The sequence below is a fragment of the Mustela nivalis genome, assembly GCF_964662115.1.
Source record: "Mustela nivalis genome assembly, chromosome: 18".
NCBI classification, from domain to species: Eukaryota; Metazoa; Chordata; class Mammalia; order Carnivora; family Mustelidae; genus Mustela; species Mustela nivalis.
In genome coordinates, this window is record NC_139037.1 from 35957391 (window position 1) to 35983069 (window position 25679).

Genomic DNA, 25679 nt, shown 5'->3' on the forward strand with positions numbered 1-25679 from the left:
TGGTATATGGCAACGGTGGTCATAAGGGGGAAATACATAGCCATCCAAACCTCAGTCAAAAATTGAAAAAAACCAGAATACACCAACTCTCTGTGCACACTAAAGAACTGGAAAAGTAGCAACAAATTAAGCCAATTCCATGCATAAGAAGGGAAATAAGATTAGAGCAGAGATCAATGAGATAGAAACTAGAGATATAGTAGAACGCATCAACAAAACTAGAAGCTGGTTCTTTGAAAAAATCAATAAGATCAATAAACTACTAATGGCCAAACTAATCCAATAGAAAAGAGAGAAAGCCAAAATTAATAAAATTGTGAAAGAGGAGAGATCACTACTAAGGAAATAGAAACAATAATCAGAAATTATTATCAACAGCTACATGCCAATTAGTTAAGCAATCTAGAAGAAATGGATGTATTCCTGGAAACCTATAAACTTCCAAGACTGAAACAGGAAGAAATTGAGAAACTGAATAGACCAATATCTAGTAACAAGATTGAAGCAGCAAACAAAAACCTCCTAAAAAAACAAAAGCCCAGGACCTGATGGGTTCCCTGGGGGGAATTCTACCAAACTTTTAAAGAAGAAATAATACCACTCCCCTGAAGCTGTTTCAAAAAAATATAGAAACAGAAGGAAAACTTTCAGACTCTATGAAGCCAGCATTACCCTGATCCCCAAGCCAGGCAAAGACCCCACCAAAAAGGAGAATTTCAGAACAATATCCTTGATGAATATGATCTCTCCTATCCCTCATACCAAGGCCCCAATATGGGTTTGGACTCACCCAGGAGTCAGGCACACTCTGTATGTGAGCATTTTCTGAATGGGCTGACAACTGGAAGATGACCTTGATAGCACTTCCAACATCTGAGGCAAAACTCCTCTCTCTGTGGGACATCTGTGTGGTATATCTTTGTGTTTATCACATAACGTGATCTTATTCACTAAAAACTTTTATGGAAATACCTGCATAACAAATATAATACATATAAATCTATAATATATAATATGTAGTATAAATGTATAATATATATAAAATATATACATTTCCAAAATCCAAAAATATATATATTTCCAAATATACATAAGAAAGTACTATATTATAAGCCATATTAATTAGGGAATGATTAAAAATACCTGTTTTTGTCTTGGTTTGGGTTCCTGCAGAAGCAAAGTTTAATTCAAGGATGTGTGCTGGCATTTTATTTGGGAGATGAATCCAGAAATCACAAAGGGAGTGACAAAAGTGAGACAGAGATATATAAATGAATGGGTTATTAGGGATCCATCTTTCCAAGGCCCCTGTAAGAAACTGTATGGAATATACCTAGACTTGTCCACCAGAAGACCGGGAACTTGAATTTATTCCTTTCCATCTCAGTTTGTTGAGGCATATCTTTTGTGCTCTGCCACTTGCGTATCCAGCTTATACTCCCATTTGTTGGAGTTAGTTCTGGTGCTGCTGGAAAAAGTCCTCAGGCAGAGAAGAAGAGAGGTGCAAATGCTTGAGACAGGAGGCTGTCACTGTTAGGGTTCATGATCAAAGGAACGAGACTGACACAAAGCGAAAATCAAACAAAACTTTATTTCGCACCAAGCATCAAAAATCAAACTGACTGGTAGGGGCCCTCTCTTATGAAGAGACAATGACGATGACCCCGACAAGGCTGCTCCCAAGAAGGCCGCTGGGGATGAGGCCGTTCTGGATGAGGCTGCTCCGCAGACGAGGCCACTCCAGATGCGGCCGCTCCCCAGAGGAGGCCACTCAAAGAGGCGACGACGATGACCCCGACAAAGCCACCCTGGATGAGGCCACTTGCCGACGAGGCCACTCTGGACAAGGCTGCTCTGGACGAGCCCACTCCCAGGCTGAGGCCGCTCCCCAGATGAGACTGCTCTCCTGCCAGGCTGCTCCCGGATGAGGCCACTTACAGTGGCGAGGCCGATTGGGGCAGCGCTGCTCCCCACTATTAACCCACGACTACCCTAATGGCTCCCCACAGCTACTCTAATGGCTATCCCAACGGATATTCTAACTCCTCCTACTACTCCCCCTACCCCAGCCTCACAGACTAACCCTTATAGAGGTGGTTGAGCCTGGCCCACACACAGGTGGCCAATGGGATTTCAACTCACCACAGTAAATATATGCACGTCCACTGATTGGATGTCTCCATCCAGCCTGGCCTGCCCCTATATCCAGGGTTTGCAACTAAGTTCCGCTGGAAGGGGCGGGGTCAATCTAAGTTTACAGCCAAATGGCTTCCCCTGGCTAACCAGGCCCCTACAGTCACCATTTTGGAAACCATCTGTCACAGTTTCAGGTGACCTCAAGTGAACTGAGGGAATTGAGGCATCAACAATATCTGCTATAACCTTGTAAGTGATTCTAGAAAAACTCAAGTCTCCAAATATATTGAAATAGGAAAATAATTTGTAGATTTCCATAAGCTAGTTTTGGATGATGGCATTTGGATTGAAGGTCAATTTCAGATTTCATACTAGCCAGATATATGATGTTACCATCTGAAAATACATAGGGATTTGAGCATTTTGCCCAGTTATACCATTTTTTTTCTCTCAGTAGTCAAAGCAATGCTTTTTTAGTTGCCAATCTGTGACCAGCAGGACTGTGGGCCCATCTCTAGTGCTGGGACTCCTGCCCCTTTGCTTTGGTTTAGAAACATGTCCAGTATCATGTCTTTAGTACCTTCTAGTCAAAAATCATTGAAAGATTGCCTTTCAATGCATGGATACCCCTTTCCATTTCCTATTATAGCTGAACAAAGGGAAGCTTTTGGATTCTTTAGCAAAATTAAAAGAAAGTCTTTTTTTTTTTTTTTTTTGTTACGATTTTACTTGAGAATGAGTGAGCAACTATGTCCAGGGTTGGGGAGGGGCAGAGGGAGAAGGAGGAGTCTGACACAAGGCTCAATCCCGGGATCCTGAGATCATGAGCTGTGATGAAGTCAGACACTTAAACAACTAAGCCACCCAGATGCCCCAAGAAAGCCTGGTTTGTGACCAACAAACCTTCTCAGGTGATTTAGTATGAAAGATAGACCCAATTTCCATAATGGATTAATCAGGGGGGCTGGAGAGAGAACATAGTTTGCTTTCCCACTGTGGTCTATCCTTATGATCTATTTTCAATATCTTGGATTTAGGTAGGCTTGTTTTAAACACTTTTCTTGATATCTTCATGTTCACATGAGTACGTTTACCTATGAGTATACACACACAGTGCCACATTGCCTGGGGGTAAATAAAGGGCAGCCAGCCTCCAGGATGAGTTATGACAGTGTGGGACCCTTTGTAATGCAATGAAGCTGCAGTTGGTAGAGATTCTAATGAAGTCAGTGTTTTGTTTTGTTTTTTTTTAACAAGTAGACCATGTACATCTCCTGTTTCCCACCTACTATATTTCTTTCAACTCCATGAATCAAAAACTCGAGTTGACCTAATTCTAGGACTCCATCTGTAATCTTTGTCCACAAAAACATGTAGGTTGGGGTTGATCAAGAGGCAGAGAGAAGATTCAGTAAGTGTTAACTGATTCTGAATGGTAATTGTTGCTGAATTGACCCAAGATAGGGTCATCTACTGTGGTCACCTAACTCTTCCTACAGAATTAAAAATTCACTGTGTGGGGACTTTTCTGAGATTCTGGGACTCTGTGATGTCTTTTTATTTTTAAGATTTTTTATTTATTTAGGGGCACCTGGGTGGCTCAGTGGGTTAAAGCCTCTGCCTTTGGCTCAGGTCATGATCTCAGGGTTCTGGGATCGAGCCCCGCATTGGGGCCCCGCTCAGCAGGGAGCCTGCTTCCTTCTCTCTCTCTGCCTGCCTCTCTGCCTGCTTGTGATCTCTCTCTGTCAAATAAATAAATAAAATTAAAAAAAAAGATTTTTATTTATTTATTTGAGAGATAGAGTATGTGAGAGAGTGCACATATATGTTATCACATATATGAGGGGCAAAGGGAGAGAGAGAGAGAAGCAGACTCCTCACTGAGTAGGAAGCCTGGCATGGGGCTCAATCTTAGGACCCTGGGATCATGACCTGAGCCAAAGGAAGATGCTTAATCAACTGAGCCACCCGGGTGCCCCTCTATGATGTCTTTTTAATCATGTCACCTTCTTTTCTGGGAAAGGCATAGTGATAATTTGTGTGTGGAGCTCATGGCTTAGCCACACTCTCTCAGCAGATCAAGGACACTTGCTCCATATGTTTGCTTTCATTACTAATAGCATGTTCATATTTCAGATGAATATCATGCTGAATTAACCTAATTACACATGACAGCTAATTTTCTGAGTGATAGGCAAGTCTTTAAGGATTTTTTTTTTTCTTTTTTAAATTTTGGAGAACACTCAAATTGCAGCTGTGAGGTTTTGGTAGGGAATAGGAGAGGGAAAAATCTGGTGGGCTTCTAGGAGGAATCCTCTAAAAGATGGAAGAGCTATTGTCCTTTTTATTTAAAAAGCTCATCTGGGCATTTAAGGCTTGCATGAATATTACATTATTCAATAACATTCTTTTCCAGACTTAGTCCCTATTTCTTCCCTTCGTATCCTTTTTGCTCCATCTCTGAGTGACTACCCAAATCAGATATTTTCCTAATAGGTTTGCCTCAACTGTTAACTGGAAACAATTGTTAATGTCTACCAGGAGTGATGTTGAGAAAGACTCTGGGACTGTGTCTCATTTAATAAAAACACAGTGTGGCCAATATGTGATGCCTGCTCATATCTGCCCACTTTTTCATTCTTCTTGATCCCTGAGGTCCCAGTCCTACACTTGCCATCATCTTTTCCCATCTGGACAATGTCAGTGCAATCCTAATTATGTCCCTGCTAACATGTTTGTCTTTTTCCCACTCTTGCCTCTACACAGCTGCCAGATACGCTCTAAATTTTGCTAGGAAAATGGACTTGGGGTGGAGCAATTCTTCATTGAGTAGACCTGTCCTGTATATTGCAGGGTGTTTAGCATCCCTGGACCTCCTTAAATGGTACTAGTATACTCAATACATTGTGCCAACCAGAAATGTCCCTGCGTGGGGGCAGCCATATTGTACCTATTGAGAATTATGGTTGACATAATATTTTAGGGGGAAAAATCCATCTTATCCTTGTTCAAAATCATTTAATGATAAAAAAGTAACCAAAAGTGAATGTTTCTATGACAACACTTTAATTAGCATAAATTCTAACTCTTCAACATAACTTTTGGATGTGTTTCAACTACTCTATGTATTCCAATGTCACATCAAGCTTGGATGCTCCCGAGGACCTTTCCCCATATCTGTTTCTATGCCTGGAGTGTCAGTCCCATCACCCTAATCCTAATTTTCACATGTGGGCTCCTTCCCTTCCTTCAGGTCTTAGCTTATCTATCACCTCACCAGACAGCCTTACCTGATTCTGATCACTGTATATAAGCAGGCACCTCACCCCCCCAACAAGGTTTTCTTCTACCACTGCCTTTTGTTTATTATCTTTATAACACTTTCTCAATTTGTAATCCTTATTCATTTATGTGTTGACATTACTGTTTTTTTTTTTTTTTTGTCACTAGTTCCATAGGGCAGAGATGAAGTCTATTTGGTTCTTGACTCTGACCTGGATGATAACTAATGGGTTTGAAGGGACAGGCTACAGAGGGGAGCTAGACTTATTTCCCAGATGGGTCTGGGGGATACCCAAAGCATCCCTACCCCAATTTGGTGCAGCAATACTTACCAGAAGGAGCAAATGTCTAGTTACTAAGGTGCCTGAAAGAGCCCCCCGACAAGTGACAAGGAAAAGCACTTCTGTATGTGAATTTGGAAATAGCTGGGAGAGGACTTTTGGGTCTGAAGGAGATATGTGGATGTCAGATTCACTGTGGGTCCACTGCCTCCACCATGCCAAGATTCAGTGAGATTCAGAGCCCTGTCTTTCACCTCTGCCCTGGGATATCTGAGATCTCCTATCCAGAAAAAGAGGGTAGGCAGGAGAAAACACTGACTTTTAATCTTGAAATGTTTACATTTCTCTGGGAAAAAATGACGTAATTAGATTAAGTTTGTGTGCAAGGCAAAATGGTAACAACTCAAAAACTGAGTTTTGTTATAGAAGGTTACATTTTTACACACTGAACTTTGTGAATGAAAGTTCATAGCATGTGTTATATTAATAAATGTTAATAACAACTATCCTGGGGGCGCCTGGGTGGCTCAGTGGGTTAAAGCCTCTGCCTTTGGCTCAGGTCATGATCCCAGGGTACTGGGATTGAGCCCCACATGGGGCTTTCTGCTCTGCAGGGAGCCTGCTTCCTCCTCTCTTTCTGCTACCTCTCTGCCTACTTGTCATCTCTCTCTGTCAAATAAATAAATAAAATCTTAAAAAAAATAACTATCCTAATTACACTCTATAGTTCTTTATATAATCACATCTGCTTGGTTCTTACAATGACATACTGAGAATGTGCTACAGCTGGGGTCTGTTTTCTCTCTCTGGTAGCTTGTCTCCTTGTTAGTAGGCCCTGTGTTGCAACTCTCTGGAAAGATTAGAAATTTAGATCAAAAAATGAAGGCTGTTTGTCTTGGAATCCTGAGTTGATGGGCTGCCTGCCTAAAGAACCTATTATTTGGATCTGCTTGGAAGAAGTGGGTGGAGATCTGGGATCTGCAGTTGGCATTTCCCAAATTCTCTTATACTACCAGAAGCTTGAGATCCCTCAGCAATTTTCCTTGGCCTGACTCAACCAAGCTTTACAAATAGGGGTAGTTGGATGGGTTACTAACAGCCTTTCTGGCAGAAGGGTTTGAGACTGGGAAAGGTCTGTTGGTGGATGTGGGTTGAGGCTATATTGCAAACAACTCCCTGCTGAGCTCAGAGACTTGAAGGAGGCTCTTGAACATCTCAGTACTTCTGTGCTCCCCATGGGACCAGCTAGACTTTGCTCTGTGCAAACCTCTCATCAGGCCATGGTTGCCTGTTAGGCTACTAGTACTAGTACCAAATCTTACCAAATCAAGGTTCTCTCAAACTTGAAGTTGAATGCTGAAGTTAATATTAATAGTGTTATCACCAAACAGAACATTTACTGAGCATCTGTCATATTCCAGGCACCAAGCTAAACTCTTTCCAATATTAGCTCATTTAATTCTTGTAATAATGCAATATAGGTGATAACCATTATTGCTTCTATTTCACTGATGATGATTTGAGACTGGAAGATATTTGGAAATAATATCTAAAATCACAACTGTACCTTGGTTTGTCTGCCTTTAGAGTAGGATTCTAGATCACTATTCCATACCATACAATCATAATCATGACCATCACAATTACCACTATATGTCAGGTACTGTGAGAATTGCCTTATGACTAAGGGAAGCTCTATAATTACACGTGGGCTATATTAGCAGACTTTTAAGGGCAACTACATATTGCTGCCTATAATTGACCCTAGTGTCAACTCCATATTGATACCTGAGCTGAACTCATCAGCATGAGTGTCAGAGGTGTGAAAGTACCAAAAAGGTCTGAGCTTTCCATCAGTTTGTGGCAAGACTTGTGCTTTAAGCAGGAGCTGATAAAGCTGTATTGACATTCCTGTGGACAGAGCAGAAGCTGCATATCCTCTTGGCTCTCTGGATGAATCTCTTACTATCACTGAGGAAACTACAGCCAGGATAACCCAGAATTGACCGATTTTTTTCTGAAATCTGTGATTATTTTGCTTAGTAGGTATTGCTGTCCCCATGTTACAGATGGTGAAAGTGAGACCTAGAAAACTTAAGTGAGATATCTGAAGATGTAGAACTAGTAAGTGACACAGCTGAAACTTTTCTGTCCTATTCTGATGCTGGTTCTCATATAACCTCCCTTTCTCTGGTCATCAACTATTACCAATCTCTGAAAATTTCCTCCTTTAATTTTCTTCCCTTCAGTATGGCAATAAGACAGATCTAAGGGGCTTGGGAAAAACCATTTGTTCTCCCAACATATATGCACATGTCTTCTATGTGAAACTCTGATGAGAATTATTTAAATAATATGTCAATAGAGATTTCACCCTTCTTTCCAAATTTTTCCCACAGAGGAAGCCTGATGGCTAAAATTTACTGGTATGCCATTGCTATAGTTTACAGCAATGTTTGGCAGATCTGATGATCATCAGAATTATCTAAGGAGTTTTTGAAAGATATTCATACCTGGGCCAACCCAGAGTTTTGGCAGGGATGGTATAGAGAAAAGAAATCCGTGTTTTTATTTTTTCAGTCTTTTATAGTTGACATACAGTGTTATATTAGTTTCAGATGTACAATATAATGATTCAACAATTCTAATCATTACTCAGTGCTCATCATGATAAATGTAATCATTAATTCCCATCACCTATTTCACCCATCTCCCCAACTCCTCCCTCTGGTAATCATCAGTTTGTTCTCTATAGTTAAGAGTTAAGAGAAATCTGCGCTTTTAAAAATCTATACTTTCCATGGGTTTGGTAGCTATTGATGAAGAGGAGAGAGCCCTGGCCTATAAACTTGAAGTCGTGGGTTCTTATCAGGTTTTGCCAGTGACTTGTTTCATAACTTTAATTAAATAACTTTTTCTGTGTCTACCTTTGTTTCCCCAACTCTCAAATAAGGGGAATTGGAATAAGTCAGCGTCTCAAACTGATTTCCAGTAGGATCAATATTCCTGGCGTATGTGTTTTGTTTGAACTGGCATGTGCGTTTTGTTTGTTAAAAATACTTCACAAGTCTTCTTTGCAGAAATGTCTGCTCATGTCCTCTGCCCATTTCTTGATTGGATTATTTGTTCTCTGGGTGTTGAGTTTGCTAAGTTCTTTATAGATTCTGGACACTAGTCCTTTATCTGATATGTCGTTTGCAAATATCTTCTCCCATTCTGTCAGTTGTCTTTTGATTTTGTTAACTGTTTCCTTTGCTGTGCAAAAGCTTTTGATCTTGATGAAGTCCCAATAGTTCATTTTTTCCCTTGCTTCCCTTGCCTTTTGCGTTGTTCCAAGGAAGACATCCAGATGGCCAACAGACACATGAAAAAGTGCTCCATATCACTCGGCATCAGGGAAATACAAATCAAAACCACAATGCGATATCACCTCACACCAGTCAGAATGGCTAAAATCAACAAGTCAGGAAATGACCGATGCTGTCGAGGATGCGGAGAAAGGGGAACCCTCCTACACTGTTGGTGGGAATGCAAGCTGGTGCAGCCACTCTGGAAAACAACATGGAGGTTCCTCAAAATGTTGAAAATAGAACTGCCCTATGACCCAGCAATTGCACTATTGGGTATTTACCCTAAAGATACAAACGTAGTGATCCAAAGGGGCACGTGCACCCGAATGTTTATAGCAGCAATGTCCACAATAGCCAAACTATGGAAAGAACCTAGATGTCCATCAACAGATGAATGGATCAAGAAGATGTGGTATATATACACAATGGAATACTATGCAGCCATCAAAAGAAATGAAATCTTGCCATTTGCAACAACATGGATGGAACTAGAGCATATCATGCTTAGCGAAATAAGTCAAGCAGAGAAAGACAACTATCATATGATCTCCCTGATATGAGGAAGTGGTGATGCAACATGGGGGCTTAAGTGGGTAGGAGAAGAATAAATGAAACAAGATGGGATTGGGAGGGAGACAAACCATAAGTGACTCTTAATCTCACAAAACAAACTGAGGGTTGCTGGGGGGAGGGGGTTTGGGAGAAGGGGGTGGGATTATGGACATTGGGGAGGGTATGTGCTTTGGTGAGTGCTGTGAAGTGTGTAAACCTGGTGATTCACAGACCTGTACCCCTGGGGATAAAAATATATGTTTATAAAAAATAAAAAATTAATAAAAAAAAAATACTTCACAAGTATAGTGCAAATGATGTTCAGGTCAACCAGATGCTGGCCAAAACAGGATCATGCCAAAACAGGAACCTTGAGGTGATCTGTTGGTTAGGTGTTAACATTTTAGTCTCTGGATGATGGAACAGACTGATGTTCAGGGGCAGGCCAGGGGTGCCCGAGTGCTGGAGATAGTCATTTGAGAGCCAGGGATAATGACTGCTTCCCAATTTAAATGTAAGGAAGTCACTATTTTTGCAACAGGCACAGCAGGTGAGTACCAGATGACTACCAGTCTTATCTGTATAATAATTTTGTTATTCTTTGTTATTATCACTTGGTTTTATTATATTAAAATATTAAATTAAATATCAATACTTAAGTACAGGGGAATTTTTCTTTTATAAACCTCGATATACGGCTTCTCTTGAAAAAAAAAAAAATCTGGCCACACTGGATCTGAACTTCTGCCTAGCAACAATTACTTGGGATTGAAAAGCATTGCTGCCTTGAACCCAGCAGGTATTCTCCAGGTTCTCACAGAGTCTGACCAGAGACTTCATCCATTTATCCTCCCTGCTGGCTACTATAGACATTTGATTTTGTGGTTCCTTGTCTAATAAGGTCCTTTCTAGCCTTAAAGCTTGAGGGCTTTTTTATTCTTTTGCTCTCCAATCCCATTCCTGAATGAAGTTAAATGGGCAGCCAGATAGGACTCTATAAGAAGTCAATAATTTTGGGGTGCCTGGGTGGTTCAGTGGGTTAAAGCCTCTGCCTTCGGCTCAGGTCATGGTCCCAGTGTCCTGGGATCGAGCCTCACATCAGGCTCTCTGCTCAGCGGGGAGACTGTTTCCTCCTCCTCCTCTCTCTCTCTGCCTACCTGTGATCTCTATCTGTCAAACAAATAAATAAAAAATCTTAAAAAAAAAAAAGAAGTCAATAATTTTAAGGTGAGACTTGAAGCTTGAAGCCTATTAAAGTTGATGACATCTCTTTAAGCTATAAATTGGCCCCTGCCAGGAGCTGGGTGAGATAGGCCTTTGGTGTGGATTAATCCCAAGATGTTTCATTAAAATCTCTGCATAGCCAGCAGTGGGAGGTGACATGCTGACTTGACTTGTACTTTTTCTTGAGGTGACATGCCTGTCCTTTATGCCACAAACTATATCTACAGCTTCTCCTGCTTTCAGCCTCAATTAGAGGAGTGGCTTGTTGATTTGACTTTAATTCTGAGTTACTTCCTTGAGACTGGGTGCTGGCTGAGGTCAATGCTTTCTGAAGTCTTGTTAAGTGTCTGTCACAGAGCTGACAACCCTGGAGGCTTTCACACTAGAGAGCAAGTCATCTCTGCCTTTGGAGTCCTGACTCAGACAGAAAAACAAGACAGACATTACCTCTCATCTGGCAGCCTTTCCTCAAAGAACCTGATTCCCGAGTCCTTCCTCATTTTCCCTAAGTGAAATGCAAAGGCCTTAAAGCCTGATTTTGTTCAAGAATCAGATGTACTGCTGAATGTGCTCAGTGAAGGTGAGCCGAGTATTTTATATTGAATAACAACACTGACAAAAATGATAACAATTACAATAATGTTTTTTTTCTTTCCCTACTTAATTATTGACCGAGTATTTATTATCAGACACAGTGGTGAATAAGCCATCTACAGTCATCAGCGGCTTACTGTCTTAGGAAAGAGGCTGGCTTAGTCCAGAATGCCTCAGAAACAAATACTGAGACAAGGATTTCAGCACCAATAGTTTATTCGGTAGGTTCAGGAAACAGAGAAGTGGAGGAGTGATTCAGTCATTAGAGGGTGTCCTATTAAGTCAGATGTCACAGTGAACAAAACAGTGAACTGAAGCTTAAACCTGTAGGATATTGAGAAAATATGTAAAATAACACATCATAATTATCCTTTCCAAGGCAAGAGAACTGGGGTACTTATAGAGGATCATTGGTTGAGGACTTCTGGCAGAGGTTGTTAATTCCTTGGCACTTCAGCCTGCTGCACAGTAGCCTTCAGTTGCCAAGAGAATCTTTCAGGATCTGAAATACAGAAATTGGCTGAACTCCCTAAAATCATAGAATGATAGGAATATTGGTGGGACACTGATAATATCTGCTATAGAAACAAACATTAATCAAATATTATATTCAAGAACTACGGGGGGGAGGGGGTTTGGGAGAAGGGGGTGGTATTATGGACATTGGGGAGGGTATGTGTTTTGGTGAGTGCTGTGAAGTGTGTAAACCTGGTGATTCACAGACCTGTACCCCTGGGGATAAAAATATATGTTTATAAAAAATAAAAAATTATATTAAAAGAAAAAAAAAAAAGAACTACAGAACACTTATGAAGGAAAGTGAGGAGGACACAAAGAGATGGAAAATATTCCATGCTCATAGATTGGAAGAATACATATTGTTAAAATGTCTATGCTGGGGTGCCTGGGTGGCTCAGTCAGTTAATCGTCTACCTTCAGCTCAGGTCATGATCCCAGGGTCCTGGGATCAAGTCTCACATTGGCCTCCTTGCTCAGCGTGGAGTCTGCCTCTCCCTCCACTTGCCTCTCTCTATTTGCCTGCTGCTCCCTTCTGCTTGTGCTCTCTCTCTCTCTCTGACAAATAAATAACTAAAATCTTTTTTAAAAAATGCCTATGCTAACCAGAGCAATCTGCACATTCAATGCAAGTCCTATCAAAATACCATTTGTCACAGAGCTGAACAAACAATTCTAAAGTTTGTATGGAACCAAAAAAGACCCTGAATAGGCAGAGAAATGTTGAAAAAGAAAACCAAAGCTGGGGGCATAGCAATGCTTGACTTCAAGCTATAAACAAAGCTGTGGTCATCAAGTCAGTATGATACTAGCACAAAAACAAGACACCTAGACCAATGGAACAGAGTAAAACACCAGAAACAGACCCTGAACTCTATAGAAAACCAATCTTCAACAAAGCAGGAAAGAATATCCAATGTAAAAAGGACAGTCTCTTCAACAAATGGTGCTGGAAAAATTGGGTAGCCACATGCAGAAGAATTAAACAACCTTTTTTTTTTTTTTGCATTATGCACAAATGTTAATTCTAAATGGATGAAAGACTCAAATATGAGATGGCAAGCAATCAAAATCCTAGAGAAGAACACAAGCAGCATCCTCTTCAACATCTGCCTCAGCAACTTTTTTCTAGATATGTCTTTCTGGACATATCTCCAAAGCAAGGAAAACAAAATTAAACATGACCTATTGGGACTTCATCAGGATAAAAAGCTTTTGTACAGCAAAGAAAACAGTTAACAAAACTGAAAAGCAACCTACAGAATGGGAGAAGATATTTGCAAATAATGTATCAGATAAAGAGCTAGTATCCAAGATCTATAAAGAACTTAATAAACTCAACACCCAAAAACAATCCAGTCAAGAAATAATAACCCAGTCAAGAAATGGGCAGAAGACACAAACGGACATTTCTCCAAAGAAGACATACAGAGGGCCAACAGTTACATGAAGAAATGTTCCACATCACTTGGCATCAGAGAAATACAAATCAAAACCACAATGAGATACCACCTTATACCAATTAGAATGGCAAACATTAACAAGTCAGGAAACAACAAATGTTGGTGAGGCTACGGAGAAAGGGGAACCCTCCTACATTGTTGGTGAGAATACAAGGTGGTACAGCCACTCTGGAAAATAGTATGAAGGTTCCTCAAGATGTTAAAATTAGAACAATACTATGACCCAGCAATTGCACTACTGAGTATTTACTCCAAAGATACAGATGTAGTGAGAAGAAGTGTTACCCCAATGTTCATAGTAGCAATGTCCACAATAGTCAAACTGTGGAAGAAGAAGAGATGTCCATGGACAGATGAATGGATAAAAAAGATGTGGCTCATATATACAATGGAATATTACTCAGCCATCAGAAAGGATGAATACTTACCATTTCCATTGACATGGTTGAAACTAAGGGTATTAAGTGAAATAAGTCAATCAGAGAAAGACAATTATCATATGGTTTCACTCATATATGGAATTTAAGAAACAATGCAGAGGATCATAGGGGAAGGGAGGGCAAACAGAATGGAAAGTTATCAGAAAGGAAGAAAAACCATGAGAAAATATTAACTATAAGAAAAAAAAAACTGAGGGTTACTGGGGGATGGGGAGATGGGGCAACCAGGTGATGGGCATTAGAAAGGGCACACGATATGATGAGCAATGGGTTTTATACACAACGGATGAATTATTGAACAGTGTATCTGAAACAAATGAGGTACTATATATTAGTTAATAGAATTCAAATTAAAAATATGAAAAATATCAGAGGTGACTTATCAAGTGTTTACTGAGTGTCCTTAAAGCTTATTCATCATTTTTACCCAGGATGATACTGATAGCTTTTAAATTATGATCAATGCTCTTAATTGCAATGTTTTTGTTTGGAAATAGTAAGAAATTATTACTAATCCCTGACAAGTTGAATCCTTCATTTGCTGTATAATTTTTTTTAACAGTATCTGGAATAGTCTTGTAAAGACCCGGGTTTGATCATGACTCTTCCATTTGTCACGTGTATGAATTTTAATAGAACACTTTCCTATTTAGGCCCTGTTTCTCCATCTCTGAAATATGAAGGTAAGACTAGGTGATCTTTAAAGTTACTTCCCCTAAAAGTCTGGGAGATTTATCTTTTCTTCTCTTTCTCCTTCTCTGCCTCCCCCATTTTCCCTTCTCTTTTCCTCCACAGCCACTGAACATCTACTATGAGCCAGGTACTGGGTCCCAGGAATACAAAGACAAATTCTTTTTTTTTTTTTTTTGTAAGAGTTTTAATTCTGGTTGGGGCAGGGTGCAAAGATAATTACAGTATGATAGTATAAGTACTATGAAAGAAAGACAAGATAGTGCAGGCCTAAGGCTGGGGCAACATTTTAGGAAGCTCCCTTTGGCTGTGGTATAGCGTATGATACAGAAGGAAAAGATTAGGTTTAGGGAGCCTGATGTGGTGATGCAGTTGTGAATTGATGGCAATGGGCAATGGGGATAAAAGAGATAAAAGAGAAGTTTAGAAAGCAGAATCAGATAGCGTGTGTGTGTGTGTGTGTGTGTGTGTGTGTGTGTGTGTCTTGATGGTAGGGAGGAAGGAAGGTGGGTGCTAACTTTCAACTGAGATCTGGGACCCAGGAAGAAAAACAGGTATGGTTAGAAGGAAAGGTGATGAGTTAAGGGTAGGAGTACCTGAGCTCTCTCTTACTAAACTTCAGGAAGATCATTCAATCTCCAGGAACTTTATTTTCTAGAATATCTGTAAAGTAGAAATAGGAATAGAATAGTACCTACATTCTATAAGGATTAGATTTCACTTTATGTGAGAATGCTATACAAACTGGCATTGTTCTCCAGGTATGGAGATTACTCTTATTACAGTGTGATTTTCAGTCTGTTCAGTGTGGGGAGACATGTCAGGAGACTAGAATTTGAGTCTAGTCTTTGCCTCTTGCTAGTAGTTGTGTAAGACATGGTCCATTTGGGGGTTTAATTTACTCCCTTACCACCATACTACCCCCATCTTCATAATGAATATTCTGACAATTTTGGGCTGAGTGTGGTTTGATTATATACTATGTTTGAATCACACGGTTTAAAAAAGCAATTTAGTTGGCAACACTCAAAAACCAGTTTCACATAAAATATTTCATCTTGAACCACTATTCCCACATCCAGTAGTCAGACGACACTAAGTGGAGGCTACTCACATAGGACCTCCAGTGCAGCCTGATACCCACTACTAATCCCTGGGTATGGACCCAGAGTTGAGTGTCATTGGTCATTTTTCATTATCATTGTGTCGCTGCTCTTCTCACTCCTGACTCTTTCACTCATTCATGTTCCCTTCTTGACTTTGCATGTTTTTGGATTTGTGACCCACTAAATATATGGTCTTCTCTGAAGTCACATTTATCTTTAAAATTCTGCAATTTTGTCTCTAAATATCCTATAGCTGGCTTCTTACAGACTTGAAATCTCTGACAATGGTTCCTATGTCATATTTCGGGAATGAATGACTGCTTTCTGATGATGATGCTTCACCTGTTTCAATTAATTAGGTGGCTAGTTTAAAACATAGAACAGAGAGGAATAAACTAGACAGGTACATCACTTAGATTTTCCATCCTTTTTAAATCAAAGAGCTCTAACTCAACCTGACTTTGGGGAAAAAAGAATTTCTTTAGTTACATGATGACCCAAAAGGACTAGTCAGTTGAACTCTTGATCCAGAGGCTCAAAAAATGTCATTGAACTCAGTTTCTCTCTATTTCCTGGCCATTCTTTTCCATTCCAGCTACATGATCGAACTCCACTAATGGCTACGAGGGGCTCAAATCCCTCATTCAAGGCTTGTGGAAAAGAAAGTGTGTCTTCTTAAAGGACACACTAAAGTCTCTTTATTCCTCTCTGTCCCTGACTGAGCCATGTGTCTCTCCTTTAACTGGCATGGTCAGGGAAATGTGATGCACTGACTAGTCAGTCCTGTGTCCAATGCCTTCTGCAGCCAAAGGTGGTGCCAATTCCACTTGACATTTGCGGACTGAGAGTGGGAAGGAGTTATTTCCCACAGGAAAATTTTTGTCAGAATTACCCAAAGAAGGGAGAATGGGTGCTATATGGATATTTTCTATCAAAAATAATATATAGCCTTCCACCCTATATGGGTCTTCTGCCTACAACAAGTGATCAGATGACTACAAGTACTTAGAAACCAGTTTCCTTAAGGGTAAGGGGGGGGTCATAGTGTTTAAATCACTAGCAGTGGAATAAGTTATTCATAATAGATATAGAATTATTTAAAATTTAGTAAACCATTTTTAAGCAGCACCAAATGACTTTTTGATATTAGAAAAACTGAAAGATATTTTTAGTGTTTCCTTTTTCAGCAGGGAGCCTGCTTCTTCCTCTGCCTGCTGTTCCCACTGCTTGTGCTTGTTCTCTCTTTCAAATAAATGAACAAAATCTTTAAAAAGATGAACAAAAATGAACAAAATCTAAAAAAGAAAAAGGAAAAAATCTTAACATAGATACCTTATTTGATACTATTTTAAAAACAAACAATTTGGGGTGCCTGGGTGGCTCAGTGGGTTAAGCTGCTGCCCTCGGGTCAGGTCATGATCTCAGGGTCCTGGGATCAAGCCCCGCATCAGGCTCTCCGCTTGGCAGGGAGTCTGCTTCCTTTTCTCTCTCTCTGTCTGCCTCTCTGTCTACTTGTGATCTCTCTCTGTCAAATAAATAAATAAAATCTTAAAAAACAAACAAACAAACAATTTGTCCCAAATCACAAAGCTAGTAAAAGGAAGATCTAGGCTATAAATCAAGCTCTGACTCCAAAGATTACACTTCTAACCCTTGTGTCTTACTCCTGTCATTATCTATGCCTTTCTCCACGATGAACTTGGAACATCTGGCTTCAAGTCAACTAATTAAACAAAGAAAATGGAGAGACTATTTGTAGGAGGCACTGTCCTAAATACTGAGGAATTCGGTGAACAAGACATCTGTGATTCTGATATGGGTTGTGTTTGATACCTTGGGAGTGAAAGAGATACCCAGAAAGATGTTTGAAAAGACAAGGAGCCAGGGCTAAACCCTGAGGAACTTTGATCTTTAAAACTGGGTGGAGGTGATGGTGCATCTAAGAGGCAGAGATAGAAAGACCTTAGAAAAGCCAGGAGAACACTCAGTCACAGCACCTAAAAAAATGGCAAATTCTTCCAAAAGGCCAAAAGGCCATAGTAGTGGAGACTAAGATGTAGCCATGGGATTTAGAAACATGAAGCCCATAGTGCCTTTGGTAAGAGGTTTTTTGGTAGAGTTGTAACGGTGAGGCCATTTTCAAGGAGAAAATGGGAGTGACAGGAGATGGGGGCAGTGTATATAAACACCTCAAATCCCTTTTTTGAAGATGGACTATAAAGGAGAGGAGAGGAATAAGACAAGCGCCAAAGGGGCAGATGTATAGCTTTTTTTTTTTTTTTTTAAGGTGGGTTAGACTAAAACATTTTTTTTTTAAATTCTTTATTTTTTATAAACATATATTTTTATCCCCAGGGGTACAGGTCTGTGAATTGCCAGGTTTACACACTTCACAGCATTCACCAAAGCACATACCCTCTCCAATGTCCATAACCCCACCCCCCTTCTCCCAACCCCCCTCCCCCCAGCAACCCTCAGTTTGTTTTGTGAGATTAAGAGTCACTTATGGTTTTAGACTAAAACATTTTTGAATGTTTATGAGATATATACAAGACAGGGATGATGAAGATATAGGAGGGAAAGACAACAATGGAGTCAGTGGGGCTTCTTACAAGGATAAAAGATTTGAGGTTCATAGCATAAGCCCAGGAGTAGGCTTTTCATACTTATGAGGAAGGACTTCATCCTCAATGAAAGGGAACAGAAAGGGGAGACACACTGAGTCAGCAAGGTTTATAGATTTGGTAAATGGGAGGTGAGAGAGTTTTCATCTAATGACTTCTCTTTTTTTTCCTGAAAATGACACATTTCTCTATAGAGTCCACTGTTATTTCTCCTGGGCCCAGGTGTCTGGAAGGATTGAGTTCAGCCTCCACATAAAAGAGAAGAAGATACTGAGTTGAACACATGCAAATTGTCATACTACTTTTATTCTCTGCTGGAAATAATCCTCATGAGTTTGACAGAAAGAAGGTTGTTGAAAGAAACAAACAAAGAAACAAAGAAAGCATGGTATACTCATGTCATAGGACTGAATATGCTGACTGCACGTGGGGTGTTTACATTGCTTGTCAGAAGTGGTGAGCCAGGTGTCTAACATCCAAGGTATTGGCAAAAGAGTTCTTACTGCATGAGTCTCTTGGAGTCAAATTTGCAAAAAATATTTAAAGGAATTAATCTACAGCAAGTATAAAACCCAAAACCTAAGCCAAGCATATGCAGTCTGCACTGTACTGACCCACCCAGGCTGCTCACAGTTCAATCTGTCTATCTCTGCCACATGGATCACCTCATTGGCAGATGAGAAATGAAATATTACTGATGAATTCAAAAGTGACTCCTGCTAATGTTAAGACTGATCTTATTCCTTGGAAAGACAAACACTGAATATCAGTTCCTTATATTTTTCAGATAACGTAATATGAACTATGATTCTATTAGATATAAAAACAGAAAAAAAAATAAAATTAGTTTTATGTTCCCAGTCTGCATGATTTCTTGATTTTATGGTAAAAAAGTATAGAGTACAAAGAACAAAGTTCTTAGGAATTAAAGGAAAGTCTTTAGCCATGTGAATCATAGAGTCCTAAAGTTAGAGAGGACCTCAAGTGTCCTTGGTTGAACTTTTTCTTGATCAAGAATCCCCTCTTCAAAAAAAAAAAAAAAAGAATCCCCTCTTCATCAGCTTCAACATAAGGCCAGTCATCCTTGGCCTGACTGTATACGTGATGGGGCATTCATACTGCTGTGGTCTCTCTTTCCATTCTTAGAGAGTTTTGTTTACTCATGTGGAATAACTTCAGTTTTCCTGTCATCACTTATTTTGTGCTGCTAAATTATGTGGAATAAATTCAATCCTTCTTATACAGAATTTATATTTTTATATTAGAAACAAGATATCTTGGCCTTCATGCAACATAGCAATTGGGAGCCTGTGACTGTGAATCATTCAGAACCCAAGTTAGAGTTGCGTCACAGATTTTATGGGTGGCATGACTTTAAGCAAGTTATTTCTCCTCTTAGAATTTGAGTTTCACATTTATAAAATGACATTAGACTACCTTATACGGTGTTGTATGACTTGAGTTTTATAATGAACATAAAGGTCACAATACAGTGCTCTGAAGTTAGAGATTCCATATGCTATAATATATCCATGATTTTCCATGATTTCCAAGATTTTCCACGATTTTCCTGTTGAATGGCCTTGGGAAGCTGCATTATCTCTTGGTATATCTGTTGATATTAAGAGATGTTATGATTGTACCTCATGAAGTTGTTGTGAGATTAAATGTAAACTGCTAAGATCTATGCTTGGCGTATAGTAATTGATAAATATTTAATATTGGTCAATAATTAATCAACTAACTAGATTAATTATGTCAGCTAATAATTAATAGTAATTAATATCATATATGTATTTATAGAATACTAGTACCTGGTTCTTATATCTTTGACTAGATATTCATCAGGTATGATATCTGTATTAATTTGTTATATAGGAATAGATAACTAAATATAATATCCTAATAGGGCTTCCCACACCCACTATTGTTGTCCTTCTCACTGTAGCCAAAATTTGCAACTTAATAACACATAAATCTGATTATTGCTTGAACTCTTTCAATGACTTTCCATTGCCTTATCATAAAGCCCAATGAACCCAATATTTGCTCAAAGATCCTTTTTGACTGACTCTTCAGCCTCATCTCCCACCATTTCTCTCTTTGGACTCTATACTCCCCCAGGCAATTGTTTTCAATTTCATCTAGCCCCATGTTCATTCTCAGCTCTTGGATTTTGCACTTGTTGTGTCTCTTGATAGAAGCTTCCTTTCTCTTCACCTTACCTGGCTGCCTTGTAGTCATCTTTTGTGTTTTGCCTTCATTATTACTTCTCATTCCTCAAAAAGTTAAAAATACAATTACCCTATGACCCAGCAATTGCACTATTAAGTATTTATCCAAAGGATACAAACAGTGATTTGAAGGGACACCTGCATCCCAATGTTTTTAGCAGCAATGTCCACAATAGTCAAACTGTGGAACGAGCTCAAAGGTGTTCATCGACAGATGAATGGATAAAGAAGATGTGGTGTATATACAATGGAATATTAATCAGCCATCAAAAGTATGAAATCTTTCTATTTGCAATGACATGGATGAAACTAGATGGTATTCTGGTTAGCAAAATAAGTCAATCAGAGAAAGACAAATACCAGATGATTTTACTCAAATGTGAAATTTAAGGAGCAAAGTAGATGAACATAGGGTATGGGGAGGAAAAATAAAATAAGATGAAAACAGAGAGGGAAGCAAACCTTAAGAGACTCTTAACTATAGGAAACAAACTGAAGGTTGTTGGAGGGAGGTGGTAGGAGGATGGGGTAATTGGATGAAGGGCATTAAAGAGGGCACATGATATAATAAACACTGGGTGGTATATGTTACTGATGAATCACTAAATTCTGCTTCTGAAAATAATAATACAGTATATGTTACCTAAATTGAATTTAAATAAAAAATTAAAAGATACCACTCTTCAAAGTAATCTTTTCTGACCCAGCCATATAAACTAGGTTAAGAGCTGCTCTTCTTACTTCCACATCACCCTGTGATTTCTGTAGTATAGCCCTGATTTTAGTATGAAGATTTCTTTATTTACCTCACTCTTGCTTAGCTTGAAGGTCTATGATGTCAGGGACACTCTGCTTTGCTCCTGCTCTTCCTACAGCACCTATCATAGGCCAGGAGCATAGAGGAAACTCAATGGACAATTATTGAAAGAGTAAAGGAAAATTCAGTTTCTTCCCAGGGATAATTGGCTGTTCAAGTATTTTAAGGACACCTGAAACTCAACTTATCCTATGCTGATGGAGATCTGAGCCTTCAATTTCCTATTGGCCAGGCCTCTCTGAGACTTTCTCTCTTCAGCTACAGGGGACCCATAGTTTATAGGTAAGGTAGTATTGGAAATAAGACTGAGCATTTTTGGATAGAGATGCCCTGGGGCTCCTGAGTGGCTCAATCTGTTGAGTGGCCAACTCTTGGCTTCAGAGCATGTGGTGATCTCAGGTTCATGAGAGTGAGCCCCACATCAGGCTCCATATCGTGCATGGAGTCTCCCTGTCCCTATCCTCCTCCTCTCCCTCCTCCCAATAGGTAAATGGATAAAATCTTAAAAAAAAAAAAAAAAGAATGCCCCCTTTCCTGTGAAATATTGAAAATTATTTGGGGGGAATGGCAGAGAATAGTAGTGTCTATTTTTCAATCACCAAGAAGGGACTCTTCACTTCTGTAACATTCTAGGCCCATTGAGGCAGAGAATGCCAAATGAGACTATCTGACCAGAAGTGCAGTTTCAACTAATGCTTTCCTTTCTTCAGGGTTTTTGGTTTCATGAGAAGTTGGTCTTAGTTATGGCTTATGTGGAGGACTTGGAATATATGAACTAGTATCAGTTCTGAAGTAAATCTGAAGTTAATCTTCCAAAAAAACTCTAACAAGTCATGGTGGCCAGCATTTATAGACAAGAATGAATAAATTCCACAATATGTGGAATTTAATGAAGGCTGCTAGGGACAGTGCAATTTGGATTTTATATGGAGTGTTAACTTTTATTTACTTAAAAGAATAGCTGATAATTAGCAAGAAGATCCAAAGTGTGTGTGTTGAGGCTGAACCAGGAGATTGTTTATGTGAGAGACAGGTTACCCTGTGTTGTGTCCTGATTATTTTCCAAATCCAAATAACCTTCATTGTGCAGATGTGTTGGACCTGACCCTTGGCCAATTGACACTTGTCATAAAAGAGTTTATGAAACACATTGAAAAGATGACACTATGTTGCTGTTGTAGGTATATAGCATAAACATGGGCAGGGTGATGGAGAAGGATTATTATTACAGGTTGTAAAGGAAAGCTGGCCTTTGACATGTTCGACAATTTCCTGTAATTAGGGAATATGTGGAGGTGTTGGTCAACTTTGTCTTTTTGAGTAAAGTATAGATATGTGGACCTTGTGCCCAGAAAATAAAGCTGGTCTCAATATAACATAGAACAATTGCCTGTTAACATGGATAACCTGCTTTTGAATATGCAGATATAATCTTAATAATAATAATTACAGTTTTTCATTCATTCAATATTAGATATTTACTAAATACTAAATGAGCACATGATAGTTAAATGTATGGATCAGTTAGTATGAGCTAAGTTAATGCTACAGTTAAAATAAAGCCCTTAAAATTTCAGGTCATTTTAATTTCATGTCCATCCTGGGCTAACTGTGGTTCTCCTGCATCATCTTCATTCCAGGACCAAAGCAGAAAGAGCAGGGGAGGTACATGCTGGCTTCATGAACTATGACAAACCATGTGATGACCCTTAAAGTTCTGTTCAGAAGTCAGTACTGTCATGTCACTAGTCAAAATAAATCACAATACCCCCAGGGATCAGTGGAGTGAGATGTGTAATTCTCCCATAATTCCCTCTCTTTGGTAGTAGAAGCATGAATATTTTGAGCAGACAGTACAATTTACATTAGTGTAAGCAGCAGGAGTTTGGATAAAGAATTCCCAATGACAGAAAGATAAATGGTTTGGCTAATTTCACAAGGACACTTCATAGAATGGGAAGAACTTAAATGAATCTGCCAAGAAGTGAGTTTTATCAGAAGCATTGCCCTGTTTGCTTGTGTTTTTTGTTTGTTTGTTTGTTTGTTTGTTTGGCCCCAATAGTGGTTACTCCCTGCTTTGACCCCTTCCAGCACTTATTTCCAGGGTTTTTCAGGACTCAGCCTTGTGGAAGCACAAATATTCTGAGTTCCTTAATGCACAGCAGCAGATGGGGAGCTGAAAAATTTTGAAAACAACTTTTTTTTTTTTTCCCTGACACAAGTCAGATGCTGAGTTTGTTATTCTAATGGGACTATATCTTTTGACTTCATTTATGTAAAGTTTTCATACTTGCAAGCAATTCACTACTAAAGGAAGTCATCAATTCTTATACTACCAAATTTAATTAAAGTTATTCTTTGCTGATATCTAGTGTAAAAATGGCAAACTTTATTAGTCATCTTATAGAAAAAGTGATGACAGCACATTTTTTTTTTTATAGCATGAATGGGAATTTATTTATACTTCATGTAAAACAAAGTAGCCAGTATAATGAGACAGTAATTTGTAACTTCCAACGTAAACATTTTAGCAGCAGTAGTATCAAAAGTGAGTGCTAATTAGAGAGCTGTTAGAGAAAATATGAAAGTGGTAACAGATTGACAAGCTATACCAAACAGCAGGCTATTTATAACTCCATGCTGTTTTTAAATTCTATTTTGTTTAATAGTCTTTGGGCAACTCATAAGAGGGGAGAGCTTCACAACTTGATTTGCAGTTTAATTTCTGTAAATACAACTAAACCTTGCAGACATGATTGCAATGCTGCTAGCTGTGATAATTAAAAAGGTATTATTAACTAGATGGCTTACTGACTGTGTCATTTGAGATTCTAATATCTTTTGTGTTCCATCTCCCTAAAGAGAAGATAAACCCAAGTATTATTTAATTATGTTTTTTAAAATAAAGGGCACTTTAATCAGCAACCTCTCAGGAGCTCTTGCCTTGTAGTCATTTATTCAGACAATGAAAAACTCAAGAAATATTTATGTGAAAGGAGAGAGGTGGTGAGTCACAAGTACTTACTTGGGATGCTGTTGACATTGTAGACACTTGAACTCCAGTTTCATTAGCAAAGCTGAAAATTATTTGCTGCCAACTATATATAGACTTCTGGTTTCTTAGCAAATATAAGAAAAAAAAAAAGTCCTTATTGGGAAAGGAGAGATGACTCACAATTTGTAATTGTTAATCTCTTCTTCAATGGTATTCTCCCATGAAAACAACTGCCAGGATCCATGAGGTAGTTGAGAGAAGTGAATGTGTGTAAAAGGGAGAAAGCCATTTATGATAATTGCTTTTTTAAAAACTGAGATAAATGGTCATATCTTCTGCTGTTTTTCTTGACTGGATTTTTTGTTTTCTGGGTGTTAAGTAAGGTAAGATCTTTATAGATTTTGGATACTAGCCGTTTATCTTACTTGTTATCTGCAAGTATCTTCTCCAATTCCATAGGTTGCCTTTTAGTTTTGTTGACTCTTTCCTTTGCTGTGCAAAAGTTTTTATTCTGATGACATCCCAGTAATTCATTTTTGCTTTAGTTTTGCTTGCTTTTGAAGATATGTCTAGCAAGAAGTTGCTGTGGCCAATGTCAAAGAGGTTGCTGCCTGTGTTCTTCTCTAGGATTTTGATGAATTGCTTTCTCATCCATTTTGAGTTGATCTTTGTGTATGGTGTAAGAGAATGGTCCGGTTTCATTTTTCTGCATGTGGCTGTTCAATTTTCCCAGCACCACTTATTGAAGAGACTGTCTTTTCCATTGGATATTTTTTCCTGCTTTGTAGAAGATGAGTTGACCATAGAATTGAGAGTCCATTTCTGGGTTCTCTATTTTGTTTCATTGATCTACAAGTCTGTTTTTGTGCTAGTAGCTTACATGTCAATTGATAGATGATGGATAAAGAAGATGTGTAATAAATATACACATATTCACAAATCACTAACTTCTACTCCTGAAACTAATAATAATACACTATATGATACCTAAATAGAATTTAAATAAAATTTTTTTTAAATTAGATAAAATTCATACAACCATTTCATCACTCACCATTTAAAAATTTTTTTAAGTGTAAAATTCAGTGACTTCTAGAAGAGTCCCAATGTTCTGATAGCATCACCCCTATCTAATTTCAGAATATTTTCATTACTCCTCAGAGAAACCACATACACATTAAACATCAGTCCCCATTTATCCCTCCCCAAGCCCTGGCAGCCACTAATCTGTTTTGGGTCTCTATGGATTCGCCTACTCTAGACATTTTATATATATTGAATCATAAATATGTGGCTTTCTATATCTGACTTCTTTCACTTAGCATGCTTTCAAGGATGATCCATCTTGTGAGGTGCATCAGAAGTTAATTCCTTC

At 38.9% G+C, this 25679-nt stretch overlaps 1 long non-coding RNA gene across 2 annotated transcripts; it reads left to right on the top strand.

The window, feature by feature from the left end:
* The first annotated feature begins 2109 nt into the window (after positions 1–2109).
* On the top strand, positions 2110–19304 carry LOC309853180. Of its 2 annotated transcripts, none has more exons than XR_014305548.1 (3): positions 2110–2385; positions 7746–7823; positions 18453–19304. It is a non-coding gene; the product is annotated as an uncharacterized lncRNA (long non-coding RNA). The 2 variants fall into 2 exon arrangements; XR_014305549.1 differs by lacking the exon at positions 2110–2385 and adding an exon at positions 3400–3547.
* Positions 19305–25679: the final 6375 nt, after the last annotated feature.